The sequence below is a fragment of the Podarcis vaucheri genome, assembly GCF_965113315.1.
Source record: "Podarcis vaucheri genome assembly, chromosome: 2".
Lineage (NCBI taxonomy): Eukaryota > Metazoa > Chordata > Lepidosauria > Squamata > Lacertidae > Podarcis > Podarcis vaucheri.
In genome coordinates, this window is record NC_138760.1 from 48,276,515 (window position 1) to 48,296,312 (window position 19,798).

The 19,798-nt window shown below is 45.6% G+C and overlaps 1 protein-coding gene across 1 annotated transcript in view; it reads left to right on the forward strand.

Moving 5' to 3' along the window:
• Positions 1-5,699: 5,699 nt before the first annotated feature.
• The window catches only part of CACNA1A (calcium voltage-gated channel subunit alpha1 A), a 256,547-nt gene continuing 242,448 nt past the window's right edge, over positions 5,700-19,798 (forward strand). The window contains exon 1 of the mRNA XM_082214686.1: positions 5,700-5,805. The gene's annotated coding sequence lies outside the window, so the exon portion shown is untranslated. The remainder of the gene's footprint in view (positions 5,806-19,798) is intronic.

The window sequence follows — 19,798 nt, forward strand, 5'->3', positions numbered from 1 at the left end:
GCATGCCTGGATGGGGTGGTCTTTTTTACGACTTCATGGAAAGCAATTTTTGCTCCAATATCTGTAATGTTTATTTAGACAAGGTGCATTTCCATGAAAGAAAGAAAGAAAGGTTCTGAAGGAGACTGGTTTAGATTCAGCTTTTATTTTTTGCCCCAGTTGGTGCATTGAGCAGTAAGCAGAATTGGTGCATTGAGCAGTGGGCAATTGCAAAACAGGTGGAGCTGTGCATTTCTTTCTGACTAACGTTACTTTCTGCTGCAGCTGAAGATTCTACTGCTTCCTCAGGGGATGGGTTAACCTGACCCAAACATGTTTCTTTAAAATGAGAGCATGGGTTTATATCTCGGCAAAGGGGACAGATACAGCTCCATTTCACGGTACTTGTGAAGGGTGCTCATTGAGCCTTGTTCAGTGTTGCTGCTTACCCAGCAGGGCTGCCTGGCAGACAGAACCTTGTTCCAGGCGGCAAAACAGGCCTGTCTGCATACCAGGCCAAAGGATGATTGGGGGCACTATGTTTGCTTCATGGCCCAACTCACAAGATGAGCAGTAACAAGCTATTGACTGACTTTACATTGCCTCATAAAGCTCCTTAGTGAGGGTGAACTATGTTTTTAAACCTAATTGAGAGAATACATACAGCAGTGGTTGCTTAAAGGTGGGATCTGAGCTCACCCCAAGCATCTACAGTTGGTGTGTGTATTGGGGAAAGAGCGTAACAATTTTCCTAATCTGTCCTCGTTGTTTTGCTCCATCCCCTGCTGCGCATAGAGAAGCAGAGGGAAGCCAAGTGGAATTGGAGTGGGGAAGGTAAAGGAAATGGTTACTTACTTCAACACACACACACACATCAGAGAGAGAAGGCAATTAATAACTCCGCCTCCCAACTCAGTTGGCAACGGCATAGCAAAGGGCATGATTACCTGTCCTCTACTGGAACGACCACCTGGAATTTCCAGCTGCTCCCTCACACAAAGGGTCAGGGTACAATCCAGACTGCATCACCAAGAAGAGACTCGCAACTGACTTTGGGTCCCAACTGGCCACTCAGCACCAGTTCAGTGAGTTTCAGTGGGATCCTCCTATTTACCCAGCTAAGGCTGCTTCAGGAGCAGAATGTGTGCCACCCACTGTTCCTTTCTCCCTTTCCCCGTCCTCTTGGGATCACGAGGCAAGGCTTTGCCAGTTCTCTGGAAGCTGTGGAAATAAGTTCCTGTTCAGTCTCTCTGCCATCTGCCTATGAATATATGGCATTGGCAACAGTTAGTTAAAGAAAGAGAGGAAAAAGAAGAAGCTAAGGCAGACCAGGGTTGCCCAATCCCGTCACGGACAGAATTGATTTCCATTTCTGTTGCCCTTCTTCCCAAGGATCAGGGCCAAAGTTATTCTGAGATAGCAAAGATGACTAATGTCATGATGTATATGTATACTGCAGTATGGCTCACTCCCAGGTAAGTGGGTACAGAATTGCAGCTTTACTTATCCTGTAAATAAACCAAGTCCCTAAACAAGAAGGGCAAGTCTTCAGTTGTGTTAGGTCAGTCAGTCAGTCAGTCAGTCAATCAATCAATTGCAGCACACCTTTGAGTTATTCTCTGTCTTCCTTTTTGTACTCATGAACTCCTTTCTTTCATTCACCAGCTACAGCTTTAACTGAACAGTCACTATACAGAGTTCTTCTTTTTAGAAACACGGCTTAGGAAAGCTCTCTGATACATATTATCCCCATTGGTTATTGTTTTGTTATCCCCATGCAAACTAATGGGGACAAGCAGTCCCATTAGCCTGCATTGGGACAGGAGGCAAGGAAACAGGGTAGCCCCCCCCCCCCGGCAAGCATTTGGATTTGGGGCACTTGGGAAAGAAAACTCAGGGGTCGGATAACCTGAGTCTGGTTTTAACTAAGGTCTTTCAAACCCCTGGATTAAAATGCGAGGCAGGCTGAAATGAGCTCTCATGCCACCCCTACAACAGATTGAAGAAAACAATACCCATCACAACAGTTTCAGATAAGAGTCTCCAGAATATGGAGATTACTTAGACCAGAGCTGCTGAGAGAGGGGGGGCTAAAAAGAAAGAAAAACGTAAAACAAAAATACAGCTGAAGAGATATTCAAGAATAAGGAGCTGGAAAAGAACAAGGGTTATCAATCTGAAATTAATTCAGCCAGTAATGACAGTGCAGACATTACTTCCCATGTGATGGATCCTCCCAGCTACTTGGACTGTAGCAACTGGCCGTAACAGAAGTGACAGATGGTGGAGACAATTTCCTTGCCTAGCAAAGGGAACAGTATCCGTTACATTTAACATGCTCTTTATTTTCAAAAGAACTATTGCTAAAGTGGTTCTATGACTTTGGGGTGGGGAGACAAATGGGAATCTTGTGGTACCACAGGAATGAGAAGATGAGACTGTACCATATAACAAACTAAGTGATAACCATTTTCTTTTCTACTAAAGCAGACTGGCTTGGTGATAATTTAAGGCAATGATTCTGGACAGCTTGGAGATGTGTGGGTTTTTTTCACTGGAATACTGCGAATAAGCTATGCATTATACACAGTCCTGATTCTGATATTGTTTTCCCCATTTGCTTCAACACAATGGCTTCAGGTTGGAGCAGAGAACCAGCAAGGGAGAAAGGAGCGGCTTAACCATTCATTTTGCTAGCTATCTGCTCAAAATTCTTCCAAAGCAGCACGGGGGATGAAAATCGGCAAAAATAATAGCAGTAGTTTGGCCCTTAAATATGGATGCAGAACCTGGATTCATATCCTAGCACAGCCATACACCCACTTACACACTCACTACATTTGTTACGAAGTCTCTTTTGCCGTCCCTCCCCTCTCTCAAAATGGGAACAATTGTGGTCTGCCTTGCAGCAGTCTTGTTGTGAGGACAAACAAGACAATGGCTGTAAAAAGGCACAGCATGTGGGTTAAAATAACCAAGAGTCTTGTGGCATCTTAAAAACTTAATAAATGTATTATGGCATAATCTTTTGTGGGCTAGAGTCCGCTTCATCAAATGAATTAAGTGTTTCCTTATGTTGGCAGGTATATAGACCCATGATTGTTGGAGGTGGGTGGGGGACCATGGTAATGTCTGCCTGCTGGGTAGGGCAAAGCCTGGAAATGCTTTTATGAGCTTTTAAAACCATCAGTGTCTGAAAGGAAATGAGACATGGCATTTGGAATAAAATGCTATGTGCAAAGAGCAAAAGCAGTAGCAGGGCAGGATTTTGAAAATGAGCCTGTCTCACCTATGTTGAAGGTAGTTGAGTAGCGGAGGATAAAGATGAAGCTAAGGAGCTCACAGTTAAGAAAACAGACTGAAAACTTGGTGAGATTTTAGTCTGGGAGGTGTTGCAGGGGGAAGAGGCTCAGAGCCACTGAGGTACATTACAAAGTAGAGCTCTGTCCATGGTGCTCAACTGTTTAGGACTGGAGAAACCACTGGACCAGGCAGCTAATTCTCAACATGGTTGGTACTGAATGTTGCAGGGCTAAGACCAAGAAGTTCATCTCCACAAAATAACAGACATTGAGAGATCTCCAAGCTAAAACTGTAAATTTATTCTGTTCACTTTTCATGAATTTACACTGCAAAAGTCATGTGGATATTCCTTTTTCTTTGTGATGTTATTTTCCTGCATCTATTCCTTAACATGCACTCCCCTGAGGATTAAAAAACGTTACGTTGAAATTGGTGTGCAACAGCTAGAGGGCCAACAGTTTTATTCTTGTCTGTAGTGCACCCAATATGATGAAGTTGTATTGCAATGAATATCCCTATTGATTAGACTGCTAATTTACCCATATTTAATACACACATACAACTACTAAAGCATTCAGAAGCACCATTTATGGAAGAGGAAGGGTTCTCCCCATATCTGGTGCTTTGGAGTATACACGATTACAAGAGCATCCATATTAAAAAGCATATTAAATATTCAATAAACAGGACTGGGTTTCAGTTTGTGGAGGCCCTAGTCACTTCATAAATTGAGGCCCTCGTTTTAAACTCAAGACACACATTTATTGCCCTAATTTGATTAAAAATATGACCAAGGTTGTGGGGGTTGAGGGTTTTTTTTTTAATTTCCAGGGGTCAGACTTAAGTTGGTCAGGCTACCATATCTGGCCCCCTTCTTAATTTACTCGAATCCTGCTCTGAAGCTGGGGACTGAAAACAGCAGCCATTTAAAAATGCTTCTCTCATACTGAATTATATAATGGAAATTGCTTGGGCTGATATTTTTTGCCCAAGGCCCGTTTCCTTTTTTTCAGAGCTAGTGAATGTCCTAAAAAACTGAGTCCCTAGGCATGTGGCAGTCCTGATTACGAATGCTCTCAAAGTACTCTCACTCTTGGGGGGGGAGAGTTAATTTTGAATGTATCCAGACCCTTGTTATGAATCATCTTTCTTTCCTAGCCACACCAAAAACAAAATAAAATGTCCCCCTGAAAAGGAACAAGCTTCAAACTACCACCTGATCACTGCCCTTGCGCGCGACGGCTCCCCAGTTTCCAATGCAAGGAGTTCCGCGGGCTAGCCTCGCTTCCGCAGCGCAACAAGTCGCTCCTCCCTCACCCTCTCATCTCAGTGGCGGGAGGGTCGCAGATGGATCCACCGGAAGCGTCATATCGCTATTTCAATCTATACACACACACGCGCACTTCTGACGACCCCCGCCCGGCGGCCACCCTTCCATAAACGAAAAAAATAATTCCCTCCCCGTTCCCTCTTACGGCAGACGGCACCTGCGTGTCCCAGAGGAGCCCGGGGACTCCGCAGAAAAACCCAGCTCCTGCCACGCAGCACAGTGGGTTTGAGGGTGGGTAATTTATTAACATATTTATTGTAACTTTGCCCGTCCCTCGCTGGGCGTGCAGAGAGACAGCCAGGCACCGAGAGGGTTGCCTGCCTGCCTGCCTGCCTGCCTGGCCTCCCCAGCTGCTGAGGGTGCCGCTTCCCCTCTCCCCTCCCTCGGTGGGTCCAGCCCCGCCTGGGGCCCCGCCAGCTGCAGCGAGTGTAATTACCGTTTTGGGTTTGTTGTCGGCATAAATAATTGAAGGCGGGCTCCTCCTGTCAGGGTTCTTTTTCCCCAAATAATTATTTCGTGAAGAGCCACGTGCGAGGAGGAGGAGGAGGGGTGCGCGCGAGGGGAGCGGGAGGCGAAACGGCGGGAAAGCCGGGCGGGGGAGGATCCGCCTTCGGGGGGGGGGGCGAGCTGGGCTAGCCCTCTGAACCCTTGCCCGCCTCGACAAGCCTGAGGCGAGCTGACTGGGCGGCTGCTGAGCGGTGGTCGCCATGTGGGATCCGTAACTGCAGCAGGCGCCCTCCTCCCTCCCTGGCGGGTCTGCCCAGAAAAGGGAGTGGGCAGCGGGTGTCCCTCCACCCCATTCCCGCCTCCTCCCACTTCGGAGCCCTCCTGGGAGCTGCTCGGTGCCTCCTCCCTCCCTCCCTCCCTCCGTCCCTCCCTCCTCCTCCTCTTGCTCTCTGTCTCTCCTTCCCTCCCTCCCTCCCTCCCTCCTCCTCCATGCTGGTTCAATGCCAGAGCGGCGTCTAGGGGACCACCATGCCCTGAGGCTGGCTCCCGGCTGCGCCCCCACCAGCCACCCTTCCTCCTTCCCACCCCCCTTACCTGGCCCCCCCTCCTGGCCCCTCCGGGCAGCGGCGGACTGGGATGTGCCGTCGAGGTGCCTGGGCAGGATACTTGGCAGCCAGCGATGCCAGGCACAGCTGGCAGCGTTAACTCTTCGCTAGCTGCCAGCAGGGATCTCTGAGGAGATACAGGTGAGTGTGTGGCTGGCAAACCCCGCTGCCTCGGCGCGGGGCTGGCGAAGGATTCCCCGCGGCAGAATCCGTTTGCCATTCTCGGCTTCTAGGGCTCGAAGGCGGACGGGCACCCCGGCAACCCCCCCTCCCCGCCCCGCCATCCCATCCTCTGCATTGAACACGGTGAGGGGCAGGCGCCCCATCGCTGTATATGTGGGGACAGCGTCTGGTGTGCCGGGAAGAGTTCTGGGCTGGAGACTCTTAATTTAAGATGCTTGCAAACGGGCTGGGGGAAAGAAGAGCAGCGAGGTGCAATGATTTCCTCATCTTGCTGGGTCTCATTCATTCATCCCAAGGCAGCCTTGGATCAATCCTCTCTACCCTCATTGCTCTCCAGTACTGTATCTGTTTTTAATATGTTGCTCTCCCCTCTGCTAGGTATATTTCCATCTTGCATTGCAAGCAGTAACTCCTGTTCTCCCCTAGGTGGGCATCTTGCTTAGCACTGGGAGGGCTGCATCTGCTCAGACTAGGCTAGGATGGAGGCATAAAAACATGGGGAGCCCCCCACCCCACTCAGCTTTCTAAGCTCTGGTAGCCTCCCAACCCTGTGATATTGTTCCCCACCCCACTCTCTGTGTGTATGTGGTGCATGTGTGCAGCATTCAGCATGAAACAGGGAAGCGGGCGGAAATGCCAGGCTCCTGGGGTGTCTCCTAAATCTGTATTCCCTTTCTCCCTAAAGTTAGAAAGTAAGTCAGGTCACCTTCTCTTTATTGCTTGGCTCCTGCTAACTTGGTGGCTGCCTGACTTTCAAGGAACCCTATGCAGGCGGACGGAGATGGTGAGGTTGTGGATTATTTTAGTCTCACCGTCTGCTTCAAGGAACAGATGCTTCCAGCAGGGATGGTGCATGCCGTTTCCAACTGCCCCTTAGGTCCATGGCTTCTGCTTTAACAAGAACAGCCGGAGCTCAGGGCCAGGGAACTGCCAGCTCCAGAGTCTGCGGCTTGGTAGATTGCTTTGACCCTTGACCCTGGGTGATGGACTGATGTCTATAAAGGCAGCAGCTAGAGGCATCTTGATATAGATCAGGGTCAGATATGGCCTGGGGAGTAAGAAGAATCCTGTGAGAGAGGGAATGGGCAGGATGTCTTCTGCACTATTGTTTTTCTCTTCTATGCGGTGCTTTTCTTGTACGTGGGATCTAGAATTACAAATCATCTACCCGTCCCCCAAGAGCTGTCTCTTCCTAACACAGGACATTGCCTTTATAACAAATCAGACCATTGGCCCATCTAGCCAAGGATTGTTAACACTTACTAGCATCTATCCAGGGTTTCAGGCAGAGTCTTTCCTAGTGCTATCTGGTGATGCTGTGGATTGAACCTGTTCTTTCACATCCACCCCATCCCAGTGCTCTTAAGACAGCCCAGTATTGGTAAACAACCTGGTGAAGTTGCCTAAGCTGGAAGTGTCCATAACAGATTCACAACCTAGCAGTTTGAAAGCACGCCAGTGCAAGTAGATAAATAAGTACCACTGTGGCGGGAAGGTAAACAGCATTTCTGTGTGCTCTGGTTTCCATCATAGTATTCCGTTGCGCCAGAAGCGGTTTAGTCATGCTGGCCACATGACCCAGAAAGCTGTCTGTGGACAAATGCTGGCTCCCTCGTCTTGAAAGCGAGATGAGAGCTGCAACCCTATAGTCGCCTTTGACTGGACTTAACCATCCAGGGGTCCTTTACCTTTACCTTTTACCTATAACAGATTCACAATAGGCTGTTGTGATATATTGGTGTGAATAGCAGTACGCGGGCTGGAACTGGTCTTCATCTTCTTCAGCCTTTTGATTGGAGTTCTAGCTAGGTCCTGAGGGCAGTGGACTGAATTCAACTCTTGTCTGTCATCAACACCTGTAGTGAATCACTTGGGGTGTGTGACGTAGGTTCTTTGAATGTACCATGGGGAAAATATTCCATCTCACTAGATACTATAAAGAGCAGCATTGTAAATATAAGGCAGCCTGAAAGATATGAGACACCAGAGCTTAACCATGCTGCTGTGATAAGCCATTTGCTTATTTCACTGTCTTGCCTCCTCTTAGCTGTATAGAGAATCTTTGAGGTTCTTACTTCAGGATAAAATACAGGCTGCTATAAGGAATAAAGATTTTTCATACAGAGACTGGCTGAGATGGCAATCATGTGCACTCTTATTAGGTAGTAAGTCCTACCGAATGCTTTGGGACCTACTTCTGAGGGAAAAAAATCATCGAATTGATTTGTATGAATGTGGGCTGTGAAGTTCCCAGTTCAAATATTGCCTCAGCCACAAACTTGGGAATTGGCATTAGGCAAGTCACTAGTCTGCATTTGACAAGGCTTGGTAGCCAGTTGTGACTAGTTTGCAAGACACGTTGGCGCACATTTATTCCTGTTTAGATTCCATATCAACAGTCAGATGCTGTACCTTCTGCTGCTGCTCATCCAGTGATTGTTAATTCTCTTTAGCTTGTGCAACCTGAGGATGCAGACATTATTTTTGGATCAGTGAGGTTGTCTTAATGCGTGTTTACGCCATACCCATTATTGGCTTATAAACACTGCCAGAGAGGGGTTGGCTAATTGGGTCTTTATGAGAGGGCTCTATTCCATCCTAACAATAGTTTGGCCTCTGTTTATATATATATGCAGACACACACACACACACACACACACACACACACACACACACACTTAGCTGTTCAGAGCAGTGGAATCAACTTGATTCAATCCAACTGTCAGAGCTAGAGTTGAACACTCCTATTTTGTGTAAAGGACCCGAGTAATAAAATTCCTGCATTAAAATGATTATCTGGATCCATTTCAGGCCTGGTTTCGGTTCAGAAACAGCATTGGCTGTCCTAAGTAGATGATCTTCACATGGAGGTAGACATTCATGGATGTCTGCAGGATTTTTTTTGGGGGGGGTAAAATTTGATTTCTCCTGGAGCTTTCAGCAGCTTTTAGTCCCCTTGACCATGGTATCCTCCTGGGCTTCCTTGCTAGGGTGAGGCTGCAGTTCTTCCTTGCAAGAAAGTGGTGCTGGGGAACTCACGCTCATCCTTTTGATCTATGGGGTCCTGCAGGGTTCAGTTTTCTCCCCTGTGCTCTTAAATATATACAGGAAATGTCTGAGAGAGATCATCTGGGATTGAGTGGCTTTTCATAAGGCTATCAATGGCTACTACTAAGCTCTGCCTCCACAGTCAAAAGCAGTGTGGTTCTGAATACCAGTTGCTGGAAACCCCAGGAGAGGAGAGTTCTCTTGTACTCGGGTCCTGCTTGTAGGTTTCCCAGAGGCTTCTGGTGGACTGCTGTGAGAACAGGATGCTGGACTAGATGAGACGTTGGCCTGACCCAGCACACTGTTCTTGAGTGCATCAGTGTACTGATGATATGCAGCTCTTTATCTCCTTGCCATCTGATTCTAGGGAGGCCAATGAGATTCTGCTATTTGTCAGGAGGCCAGGATTGCCTCCTAGATGCAGTTGCTCTCTTCTTGAAAGAACTTGGTAGCACTCTTGGGCCCAGCCTTGGTATTAGATGCTCAAGTGTCAGCTGTGACCAGGATGACTGTTCAGGGGGAGGTTTTAGAGCCATCTGCCCAGTAGAGACTGTGTTCTCTGTGTGAGTTTTTGTTTTTCTGTGTCGAAAGGTGAGAGGAAATTGGTCCACAACTTACTTTGAATACTATCAAGGCTTATAATTGTTAACTAACATCTTGTTCTGGTGAAAGGCCTTTGTTCATTTGGAGGTGTGTGCTTTTTGTCTAGTTTTTGTGTGTGTGTGTGTGTGTAGCGGGGAGAGAATTCCCTATCGTTTAGTCAGGGGTAGTGATTACTAGGAATGATACCCAGTGCATGCAGTAGATAGACTGTTGGGCCTGAATACTGGAAGCCCATGTTCATATCCATATTTGACCATGCGGTAGTACTGATTCAATTCATTCTCTCTCTCAGCTGAACTGTTATGTAGGTAAACCTCCACTCTGAGGTCCCTGAAGCAACAAAAAAAATGTAGCTAACAACTTCTAATTACCTCACCTTTAGAATTCAGTGTAGTCTGGAGAGTGTAGGACTTGGGATCTAGAACGGCTTCAGAAAGGTGGAAAGGATAAGGAATATTATTCATGTATGATTTCCTGAATATTCCTTTCAGAAAGGAAGAGATTCAGAAACTTTGAGATGTTTTGAGGGGAAGCTAGAGAACAGGGTTCTGAAGTTCTGTCCTTAAGTGTAGAATGAAGAATGGTGTGTGATGCAGTCTTAACCTCACCAACCTGGGAGTGAGCTCCATTGAATTCAGTGGAACTTCTGAGTAACCAAGGTTAAGAATGCAGCCTAAGACTCATGCTGGTTGAGGACTAGTACTGTTTGATGCATAAGGTAGTGTCAGCTGTGTGCCAGGTTCTACACACAGCACAATTAGTTCCTAAAAGACATGGCCAAGGAACAGCAGAGAGCTTGTTAAAGGTGCGGTAAGGATGCAATAGGGGAGATATGTCTAATACAGCATGCAGAAAAGTGAACCTGGAGGGAAAGTTTTAATGAGGAAGTAGTGGGTTTGGTGGAAGAGAGAAATATGTTTTGTTGGTCAGAGAGGAAAGAAACAGAAGCTAATAAAATGCAGCACGTCAGACCTTGTTTTCCCCTTTGCTTTGTATTCCCTTGAAGACTGATTTGTACCTCAGCCAGTTCCTCACTTTCCCTTGAGAGAGAAGGGGTATTGCGTGCAAAGGGCTGTCAGTTTATGGCTGTGGACTCACAGGCCATCATTACTTTCTATAGAGAATATTGACTGTGAAGCAAGATAACAGGGTTCTGGGGAAACCCCAGCAGGAAATGTTTTGGCACAGCTGCCAGAAGGATCCAGGTGTTAATGGGATGATAGGCAGGATAGAAATTCAAATCATTTGCTTCCTCTGGCAGCTCTTCTGGGACTTCAAGAAGTGTGGGGACAACTAGCTGCCCCATAATGATTAAAGCACAGCAGTGGCGTAGCGTGGGGGGGTGCCAGGGGAGCCGGCCGCACCGGGCGCAACATCTGGGGGGGGGCGAGTCCAGAGGGAAGGGACAAGTTCCTTCCTCCGCCGGGCTCCCCGCCGCCACCGCCGCCGCCAGCCTTGCGCCCTAGCACGCGCGCCCCCCGCCGTCGCTGTGGCTGCGCTCCGCTCACTGCTCGCAGGAGGAGCAGCCGCTGCAGCAGCGCCGACGCCGCCACCGACGCCTGGCCAGGCACGGGCAGCCTCTGCACCCTGCCGCCGCCGCCATCCCCTCGGCCCAGCCACAGGCGGCGGCTGCTTCTGCCGACTGGGAGGGAGGAGAGCTCCGAGGGGCCTCGCCGCGCCCTGCGCTCCCCAAAACCCTCCGAGAGGAAGCCGGCGGGCGGGCGAGGGTCTCCCGGCAGAAGGGGGCGCCGCTGGCTCCGGCTCTCAGCCGAGGGGGGGGGCGAGGACGGAGCACGGCTGGAAGCCCCCGGACCCGGCCGGGAGGAGGAGAGGCGCTGGCCAAGCCCGGATCTGGAGCTCCACCTACAGCCCAAGGAGAGGAGGGGGCGGGGAGGCGCCTGAGGGGAGGGGGCTTCGGCTGCCTCGGCCGCGGGGGCTCCGCAAATAATAAATTTAATAAATTCCTGCTGAGCCTTTGGGGGGGGGTCCTTGGCTCCTTCGCTCGCCCCCAGCCCCAGTGGCGTAGCGTGGGGGGTGCAGCGGGGCCGGGCGCAACATGGGGGGGGCGCTCGCACTCGAGTGCTAAAATCCACGGGTTAGGGGGCGCAAATTGCTTGCCTTGCCCCGGGTGCTGACAACCCACGCTACGCCACAGAAGCACAGGGTGCTCTTCTACAGCTTTACTGTCTCTGAATTCTTGCAACAGGAAGGGTCTGGAGTCTACAGTAGGAAGGGGACCTTTCTGGTTTTTCCATTTATAATGGAATGATGATCTGCCCTTGCAACATCTGTCTCATTTCCATCCTAGTTATTGGAAGACACATTTGTGTTGGCCAAACTGAAGCTAAAGCAGCTGGATGATGCTGTACCTTTTGCCTAGATGAGTTGATACTAGTCCCACTGAGTGTCTATCAGCGTGGCCTTCCTCCCATTTAAGCTCTCTTAGATTAGGGAACACCTAAAATGCAGCATGCATATATTTCTATATTAACAGAACTGTACGCCAGTTCTATGTGTTGCAGCTGCTGCTTCTGCTATAGAGGTTTAAATCCAGTGTATGAGTGACATCAATAAGGCTGGTAGTCTGAGGAAGCAGCACTTTGCAAAGGGGAGGGACAGGACTTTTCATGCACCAGCAAGTGGAAGGAACTTTCCATCCAAAGCAGAAACTTAGTGCATGTGTGTTAGGACAAGGTACCATAACAGAAATACACTTTCATTGGCACATCTGTTCGAAATGCTAAAAGGTACCCAGGCTCACTTTAAAAGACAGCTTGACAGGACTACATGTGCTATAGCAGAACCACAGCAGGATGACAACCTTATAAAGATGTAGCTTGCTGAATCTCAATAACTTTCTGAAAAATGAAAATTGGAGGCAAGGCTGGAATGTTAAGTGATGGGTTTGTTACTTCTAGGATATTACATAGTACTCAGGAACAAGCGTGGGAGAAGAATCATTGGAGTCTATTGTATACTGTCACAGCCTGCAGCAGACCTGTTCTTTGTTACCAGGTATTCTGAAAGCTACAGGCATATTTCATAACAGCCTATTTCTTTTAGGGAGCCCTTGAACAGACTATATGTGCACACGGACACACATGGAAGAAAAGACAGGCAGACAAAACACATTAGCAGAATAGTTAAGAAGGGTCTCTTGAAATCACAGAGCCACGAACTCAGGTGTGGCCAGTGCCCAGGAATGCTTTTGTGCAGCTAAGACTAGTGTGCCAGCTGCACTTTTACAGATACTGGATCTACCCACAGTAACATATTATTGTTTGGATACCGTAATGTGCTCCTTGAGAGGTGTTTGGAAACTTTTGCTGGTTAAGAATTTTGCAGCCAGTCTGTTGGCTGCCTGTCCCATCTTCTTGACAGAATTCAAAGTGTTGGTTTTGACTTGGAAAGCCCTACATGGATTGGGACCAGATTATCTGAAAAGACACTGTTCTCCTATATGGACCTTCCTGGGTTTTAAAGCTCTTTGGGAGAGATCCTTCTTTTTGTCCTGTCAACATCTAAGGTGCTTTTTGTGATACTTGAGAGAGGACCTTCTCAGTGACTTCCCCCAAGCCCTGGAACTCCTGGCCAAGGGAGGCTAACTATCCAGTTCTAGAATTACCTTTTTCTAACAGACAGAGGTGTATTTGGCCTCATTAACTTACTTCTTATGGCTGAATGTAAATACTGCAAAATGTTCAGTTAGCTGTTTTTTCATCGGCTTTACTGATGTTTTACCTACCTGCTTTTAATATTTTAATTGCTATTTTGTATTTTACTATCATTAACTGCTTTGATCAGCATCAGATGGGAAGGCAGGATACAAATTTAGCAAACAAATAAAGAATAAATATTATGCATCTTCAACAACATAGTTATCTTTTAATCTTAATCCACCTGTCACATGTATATTTCAAGGTAGAATTTGAGTTTTAGGTGTGGCAACTTAAGGGATGCCTTTTCTCCCATCTTCCTCCCTGGTAAGCTGGACATATAGCAAATTTCCTAATATCCCTCCCATATGAAGCCCACCTTAATCCCACCTTTGGAATCTTTGTACCTTAGGAGAATTCTGAGACATGTCCCACCCATCTCTGTTCTGACGTAGCAGAGATGTACTGACAACCTTACGTTGAAGAAAGATATGGCCATCTTAGTCGTACTGGAGCATACAGCAATATTTTAAAGAGTTGATCATGGATTCTTGCTATAGCATCTCAGAGACTGCTGGTGTGATGAGAGCTGCCAATCAGTGGTTTGAGTCATACAAGATTGGAGTTAATTGGTGATGATGGATGGTTATGCGTCACTCCCAAGAGACTTGAAATGCAATGTCCCTCATGTTGTTCAACATATAAATACAGCTGCTCAGGGATTTCAAGGCTAAGCATAGGGTTGAGTATCATCAGTATGCTGATGACAACACAACTGTGTATTTGCTGCCCCATGAGCAATGTAAGCTCTGTCAGCTCTGTCTCTTCCCTAGAGGGATGCTTGAATGAACTATCCAGATGAATGCATTACAGCGTTATCTTGTACTCGGTCTGGGGAGGAATGGGGTGATATTGGTGAGGAAGGACTGCTGATAAAAGGATGCCCTTCTGCTGTGCCAAGGACTTGCATATTGAGAGGATCCAGTGGAAACAGCAAGCCAAGCAATGAAACAGTGGGATTTTTGTCAAGCGCAACAAAATGTAGGGTGGAGTGCTCCTGTTCAAGATGCCAGCCAGCCAGCCATGCTCTTTTCCAGGATATTCCACTCCATTCCACCTCTCTCCCCTGCCCTCAGTTTTCTACCCCACCCCCAACAAGAAACTAATCCTTTTGCAACCACTGAGCAATACTGTCTTCATTAAGCGAGCTGGTGGGTTTTTTTGCCCAGGTTTTTCCTTGTACTCCTGCAAGCCTTCAGATTCCTGTTAGAACGCTTCTTGTTTTTCACGGGCTCCATTTTGACTACAGTCTTGTCAGCACTTGACATTCACCTGCTGAGTTTGCTATTAGAATGAGAGTGCATTTTTAAAAGCTGCACGATTCATATAGTTACATTTCTGGGTTGGTTTTTTTCCAGACTGAACTCGCCGGGTGATGAATAGTCTTGTATGTGTTTTTTTGTAATTATTCTTATATGTGCAGGTAGCAGTGCTTCTCCACAGCCTGCACTTTATTCATAGCGAGACAAGTGCATCCTGTGCTGGTTTAGGCAGTTATGTACAGGTCTAGGCAATCCCTGTCCGAAACGCTTATACTGTATTAGTTGCTTGCAGAGAAGTATCAAAATTAAGAGGGCACACCACACAACCATACAAAATAGTACTTTCTGCTTTAGATTTCATTATGCTAAGGATCACAAGGTCTTTGTCCAGGGTAGCCATATGCTCGACTTTACAGAGGACAGCCTCCTGTTTGAAGGTGTCCATGCATGGTCCAAGGATAAGGAACCACAACAGGCGAGAGCAGGAGCCTTGAATTTGCTCATCAGAAGTTAGCAGCATCTACAGAGCAGACTGAGCAGGCTTATAAGGGACCTGGTGTCATCCCTGCTATGGTGAGATGTATTTTGTTTTTATTTAAATTAAAGCCATTGGTTCTAAATTTGCATCTATACGTAAAATTTCCACATTAACATTTTATGCAAATTGATGTCCTTTTTCGGTCTGTCTTGCGGTGATGCAAATTCTTGTTTTTGACAATGCATAACTGGCCACCTTAGCTGAGTTTTCATATGGAAAATCTGCCTTGGGACTTGGAGGCGATTTTCCTACAGTGTGGGTGTTTTAATTTTTGTTGGTAGTGCTGGAATTTTTGTGGCTTTGCATGGTTCCTGATGGGCTTTTATTGTTTCTTGTAGTGTTTCTGGGACAATGTTTTATCTTGCTGCTTTTGTTTCTTGGTAATTATTATCTGATGTTTTTATTGTGTGAATCTGTTAGGTACCTTGAGCTTTTGAGGACTGGAAGGGTAAACATATTTTCACACAAATAAACAAATAATGCCCTTCAGGTACAAGTCATGTGGGATAGGAACCTTGCTTATTTGCATATTTGGAGGGAACCAGGAAGAGTGAAATATGTCCACATCTCCCCTGCTGAGTGTGTCTGGAATAAGGGGTGTTCAATGGGTGCTAAGTACCTGTAGTTTGAATTAGCAGTTATACTATCACCGTCAATTATTTAGGAAGCATTTACCTGTGGATTTTTCATGCTAAAATAGTGTGCAACTTTACTGACAGTTGTATGTCCAGTTACTCCTCTTTAGTTTTTCTTTAAAGACAAGGAGAGACACTAGTAAGTCAGAATTTACTAAAATTACTGACTGACATGTTTTCATTTGCAAGGACTAATAGATAAACTATCTTTTAGAATTCCCAAACTTGTACAATTGAACTCTCTCTGTCCTCATTTGTGATTCCAAGCATTCAAAGTATTCAAAGGCATGTTGCCTCCAGCACAAAATGAAGTACATAGGCTTAATGAGTAGTATCCTTCTCCTCCATGAATTTATCTAAATTGTAAAGCTGTCCAAAAGGGTGGCCATCACTGTATCTAGTGAGTTCAAATGCCATAGTTTTAACTAAGTACTCTTTGAATAAATACTTTCTTTTGTCTGTCTCATATCTTCCCATTTTCAGCTTCACTGGATGGACCTGACTTCTAGTATTAAAAAAGAGGAAGAAAAACCTTTTTCCACACCTCATAATCTTATGCTGCTCCTATGTCCCCACCATCATTCCATTTCTACTCTCCCCTTGTTACCATTTTCAATCTCTTTCCTACTCTTTGTCTCCCTCCACCAGAATTTAGGGTATATGCTCTTCTGATGAGCAATCTGTCATTTTTTGTTTATATTAGGAGGCAAAATGCATGCTAGTGTTTATCACACATTTTTAAAATTGTGCTTAGCATTGGCTATGTTTTGTTTTTATATCAGGAAAATGGTGTGCAGGAAGTGGGGGGGGGGGTAATGCTTTCCTGCCTTCACTCTTTTACTGCCAATAACCCCCCCTCCTCAATTTCTATTTGCTCCTGAATAAGCTATTTGCAGTAAACAGCACCTTCTGGGGAATTAGCTTGGGAGGACATTTGCAAAAGACAGTGGCCCTGATCTGGAATGAGACCCCACTTTTTGTGGAGTTGGGCTGTTTGGACTTTAGTCTGTAAAGTACATTGTGCACAACAAATTAAGGTATAAAATGCTGGGAACGAGCTTTTGAATGAGGAGATGATGAAAAGGGAAGAACTGATGATGTGTATTGATTTACTTGCCTCTTTCTTCTATAGAATATCTAAGTAAGTGTTCTCTAAAGGCTTTTATCTAACATTTAAACCTTAATTGACCGCAATAAAGGTATTGTCTCACTTGTTCAGTGCAAAAAATAAATAAAAATAAATTGCTGGTTTTCTTCCCCCATCTGTTTTTCTGATAAGGCTGCTTCTAACTACTTCAGTTCCCCTGTCAAATCCCTTTCCCGTGAGTTAACTTTTCTGTGCCTCTTGGTGAGGTAAATAGTGCTTTGCTCCTCCTCTCTTTTAGAGCTGTTTACGGACCATTACACACATGGCATAGAAGCTGTTGAGGGTTTGTTTTGAGTATGTGCCAGGTACTTACACCTTTCGCTGCAGCTGGAACTCCAGATAACACTGTTTGCTTAGGCCTTATTAATGCTCATTCTATTGCTGTGACCTCAGATCTGTTTCCTGGGCCAAGGCAGCTGTTCCACTGCTGTTGTTGTACATGTCTTCCTTATCCCCTCCTAAACATAGGCATAATTTGCAAAGGGAAAAGAGAGGATTTAGCCAGATGATGGGCAACTCTGGGGAGTAAGGAATGGGATTCAAGACCTGAAAGGCATTCACCTGGTACTGAGGAGTGTTTTTATTTTAAATAAAAAGACAAGCTATTAATTTAATTATTTTTATTTTTTTAAATTAATTTATGATTAACCTTTTAATTTAATGATAAATCACATCTGCCAGGAAAAGAGGGGGGGGGGAATGCCATTTCAAAAGGTTGTACAAACACGTTATAACATGTTATAACATTGTAAAATATATTTGTGGGTTTGGGATTATTTTAAGGGCTGCTGTTGTTACCTTATTGCAGAAGGCATCCAGTGGTTGATAGACTTGCTGCCAACACAAAATTAGCTAATTTTGACACACAAGGTAAATCGCGTGCATTTTCAAATGTTTTTCTTTCAAACTTGGAATTTTAATTTCCCTCCAGTTTTTGACATAATGAGTTTTGGTAACAGTAATGGTGTTTAGTAAAAGTAGCAGAGGACCTAACTGAATTGAACTTGGGTATAGCTTTTATGGGTTATCATGACCCAGATGATAGGTCACAGATTTTTGTCCTCAATATGGTCGTCTCTGAACTTGCAAAAATCTGTAAGATCTTCTTTGGAAAGCAACTGTTTCCATGTGCCATGGAATTTCATAAATAAAAGAATATATTTTGAGACTAGACTTCAGTCAATACAAATCCACTTCTATAACAGAGGAATTGGCTGGCTTGTGTCTGGATTTGGTATACCTTCTCATTGTAAAGCGAACACTATCCTGTATCCAGCCACAAAAGGTTAGGAATGGTCTGGTTCATGAATGCTGAAAGGGGTGGATAGCAACAGAGATAAAACAGCATCTCTCCCCATCCCTCCCTGTCAAAGATTTGTGCTTTTATCCATGGTAGGTGGGGGTGTCACAGGAAGATGAGATGCATTCTTGGGGCCCATTCATATATTGGCTTAATGTGGATTGTGAACCCTAGTGCTTCCTTTCCTAGGGCAAACCCCAAAATGGCACCAGAGAAGAAGGGTTGAGAGGAGCTCTATAACATGAACAACTGGAGGGGGGCAGTGAGAAAGATCAACATCTGGATCTGCTGTCCTGGTGACTACATTGTCCCATTGCTGCCTGGCCATGGTTAGGGTTGCTCTGTTACTAAAAAGCAAGTCCCATTCAACTTGTAGGACTTGCTTGTGTGTAACACATTAAAGTGTTCATAAGTGACACAGAAAACTTGTATGTCCCCCGATTGTACTTAAAAGAAACCCATGGTTGTGTATCTAATGTATAAACAACAATTTTAAAAATTTGAATGACAAGTCTCTAACTATATGGCTGTTTAATTTATGTGAGCTGGCAGGTGCATGTTTTCTGCTTGGGTCTTACATAGGCATATTAGTGCAATTACAGAACATCAAACCATCCAGGATCTCTTCTTTGACATGTAACCAAGGCTAGCCGTGTTATGAAGTATAGTGGGACTGTTGTGTCAGGTGGAAAATTTGAGGCTTAGGAAAGTCATAACTGTCACAGGTTTGACTTTATTCAAGGGCACAATCTGGTGAAGGATAAATCTCTTCCACTGAAATCCATGGTCTTAAAGTGGCTATACAGTGGTGCCTCGCAAGACGAAAATAATCCGTTCTGCGAGTCTCTTCGTCTAGCGGTTTTTCGTCTTGCGAAGCAACCCTATTAGCGGCTTAGCGGATTAGCGCTATTAGCGGTTTAGCGGCTATTAAAGGCTTAGCGGCTTAGTGGCTAAAAGGCTATTAGCGGCTTAGCAGCTTAGAAAAAGGGGGGGAGTGAAAAAAATCGCAAGACTCGCAAGACGTTTTCATCTTGCGAAGCAAGCCCATAGGGAAATTCGTCTTGCGAAGCGCATCGAAAAACTGAAAACCCTTTTGTCTAGCGGGTTTTTCGTCTTGCGAGGCATTCGTCTTGTGGGGCACCACTGTATTGTGCTTGTATACATATATGTTTATTTTACTGAGGGAGCCCATCTGCATTTGTTATCACAGGCACCAAAAGACATCTTGGTGCCTCATTTGTAGGGTGTAAGTGGTGTAAATGATCTTTTCTGAACATGCCTAACATGGATTGCTGTAATGTCGTTAGGGAAGCATACAGCATTGCTATAGCTGTTTTGGTGTCTCCTGTGAAAGTGTCCTTCGTGGTGAAATCAAAAAGGGAATTTCAAGGATGGAGAGTGAGGCAAAGGTGACTAAGAGAGAAAGAGACATCAGAGTGAGTAAAATGGCAGAGCTAGAACCTTGGATTGAAATGGAAAGGGATTATAAGGAAGGATTCTTGATAATAGTTGTGATACAGTAAGTGCATAAAGCAGACTGAACAGTTGTAAACAACAAGCAGAAAAAAGAACTTCATAATAATGCATGGTAGCATCCATGCTGAACCCTGTGATTCACACAAGTATACAAGTTTATTACATTCTCACAGATAGTTGTTACTGCTGCCACCACTAGAATTATTATTCGAGTGTAAATATGTAC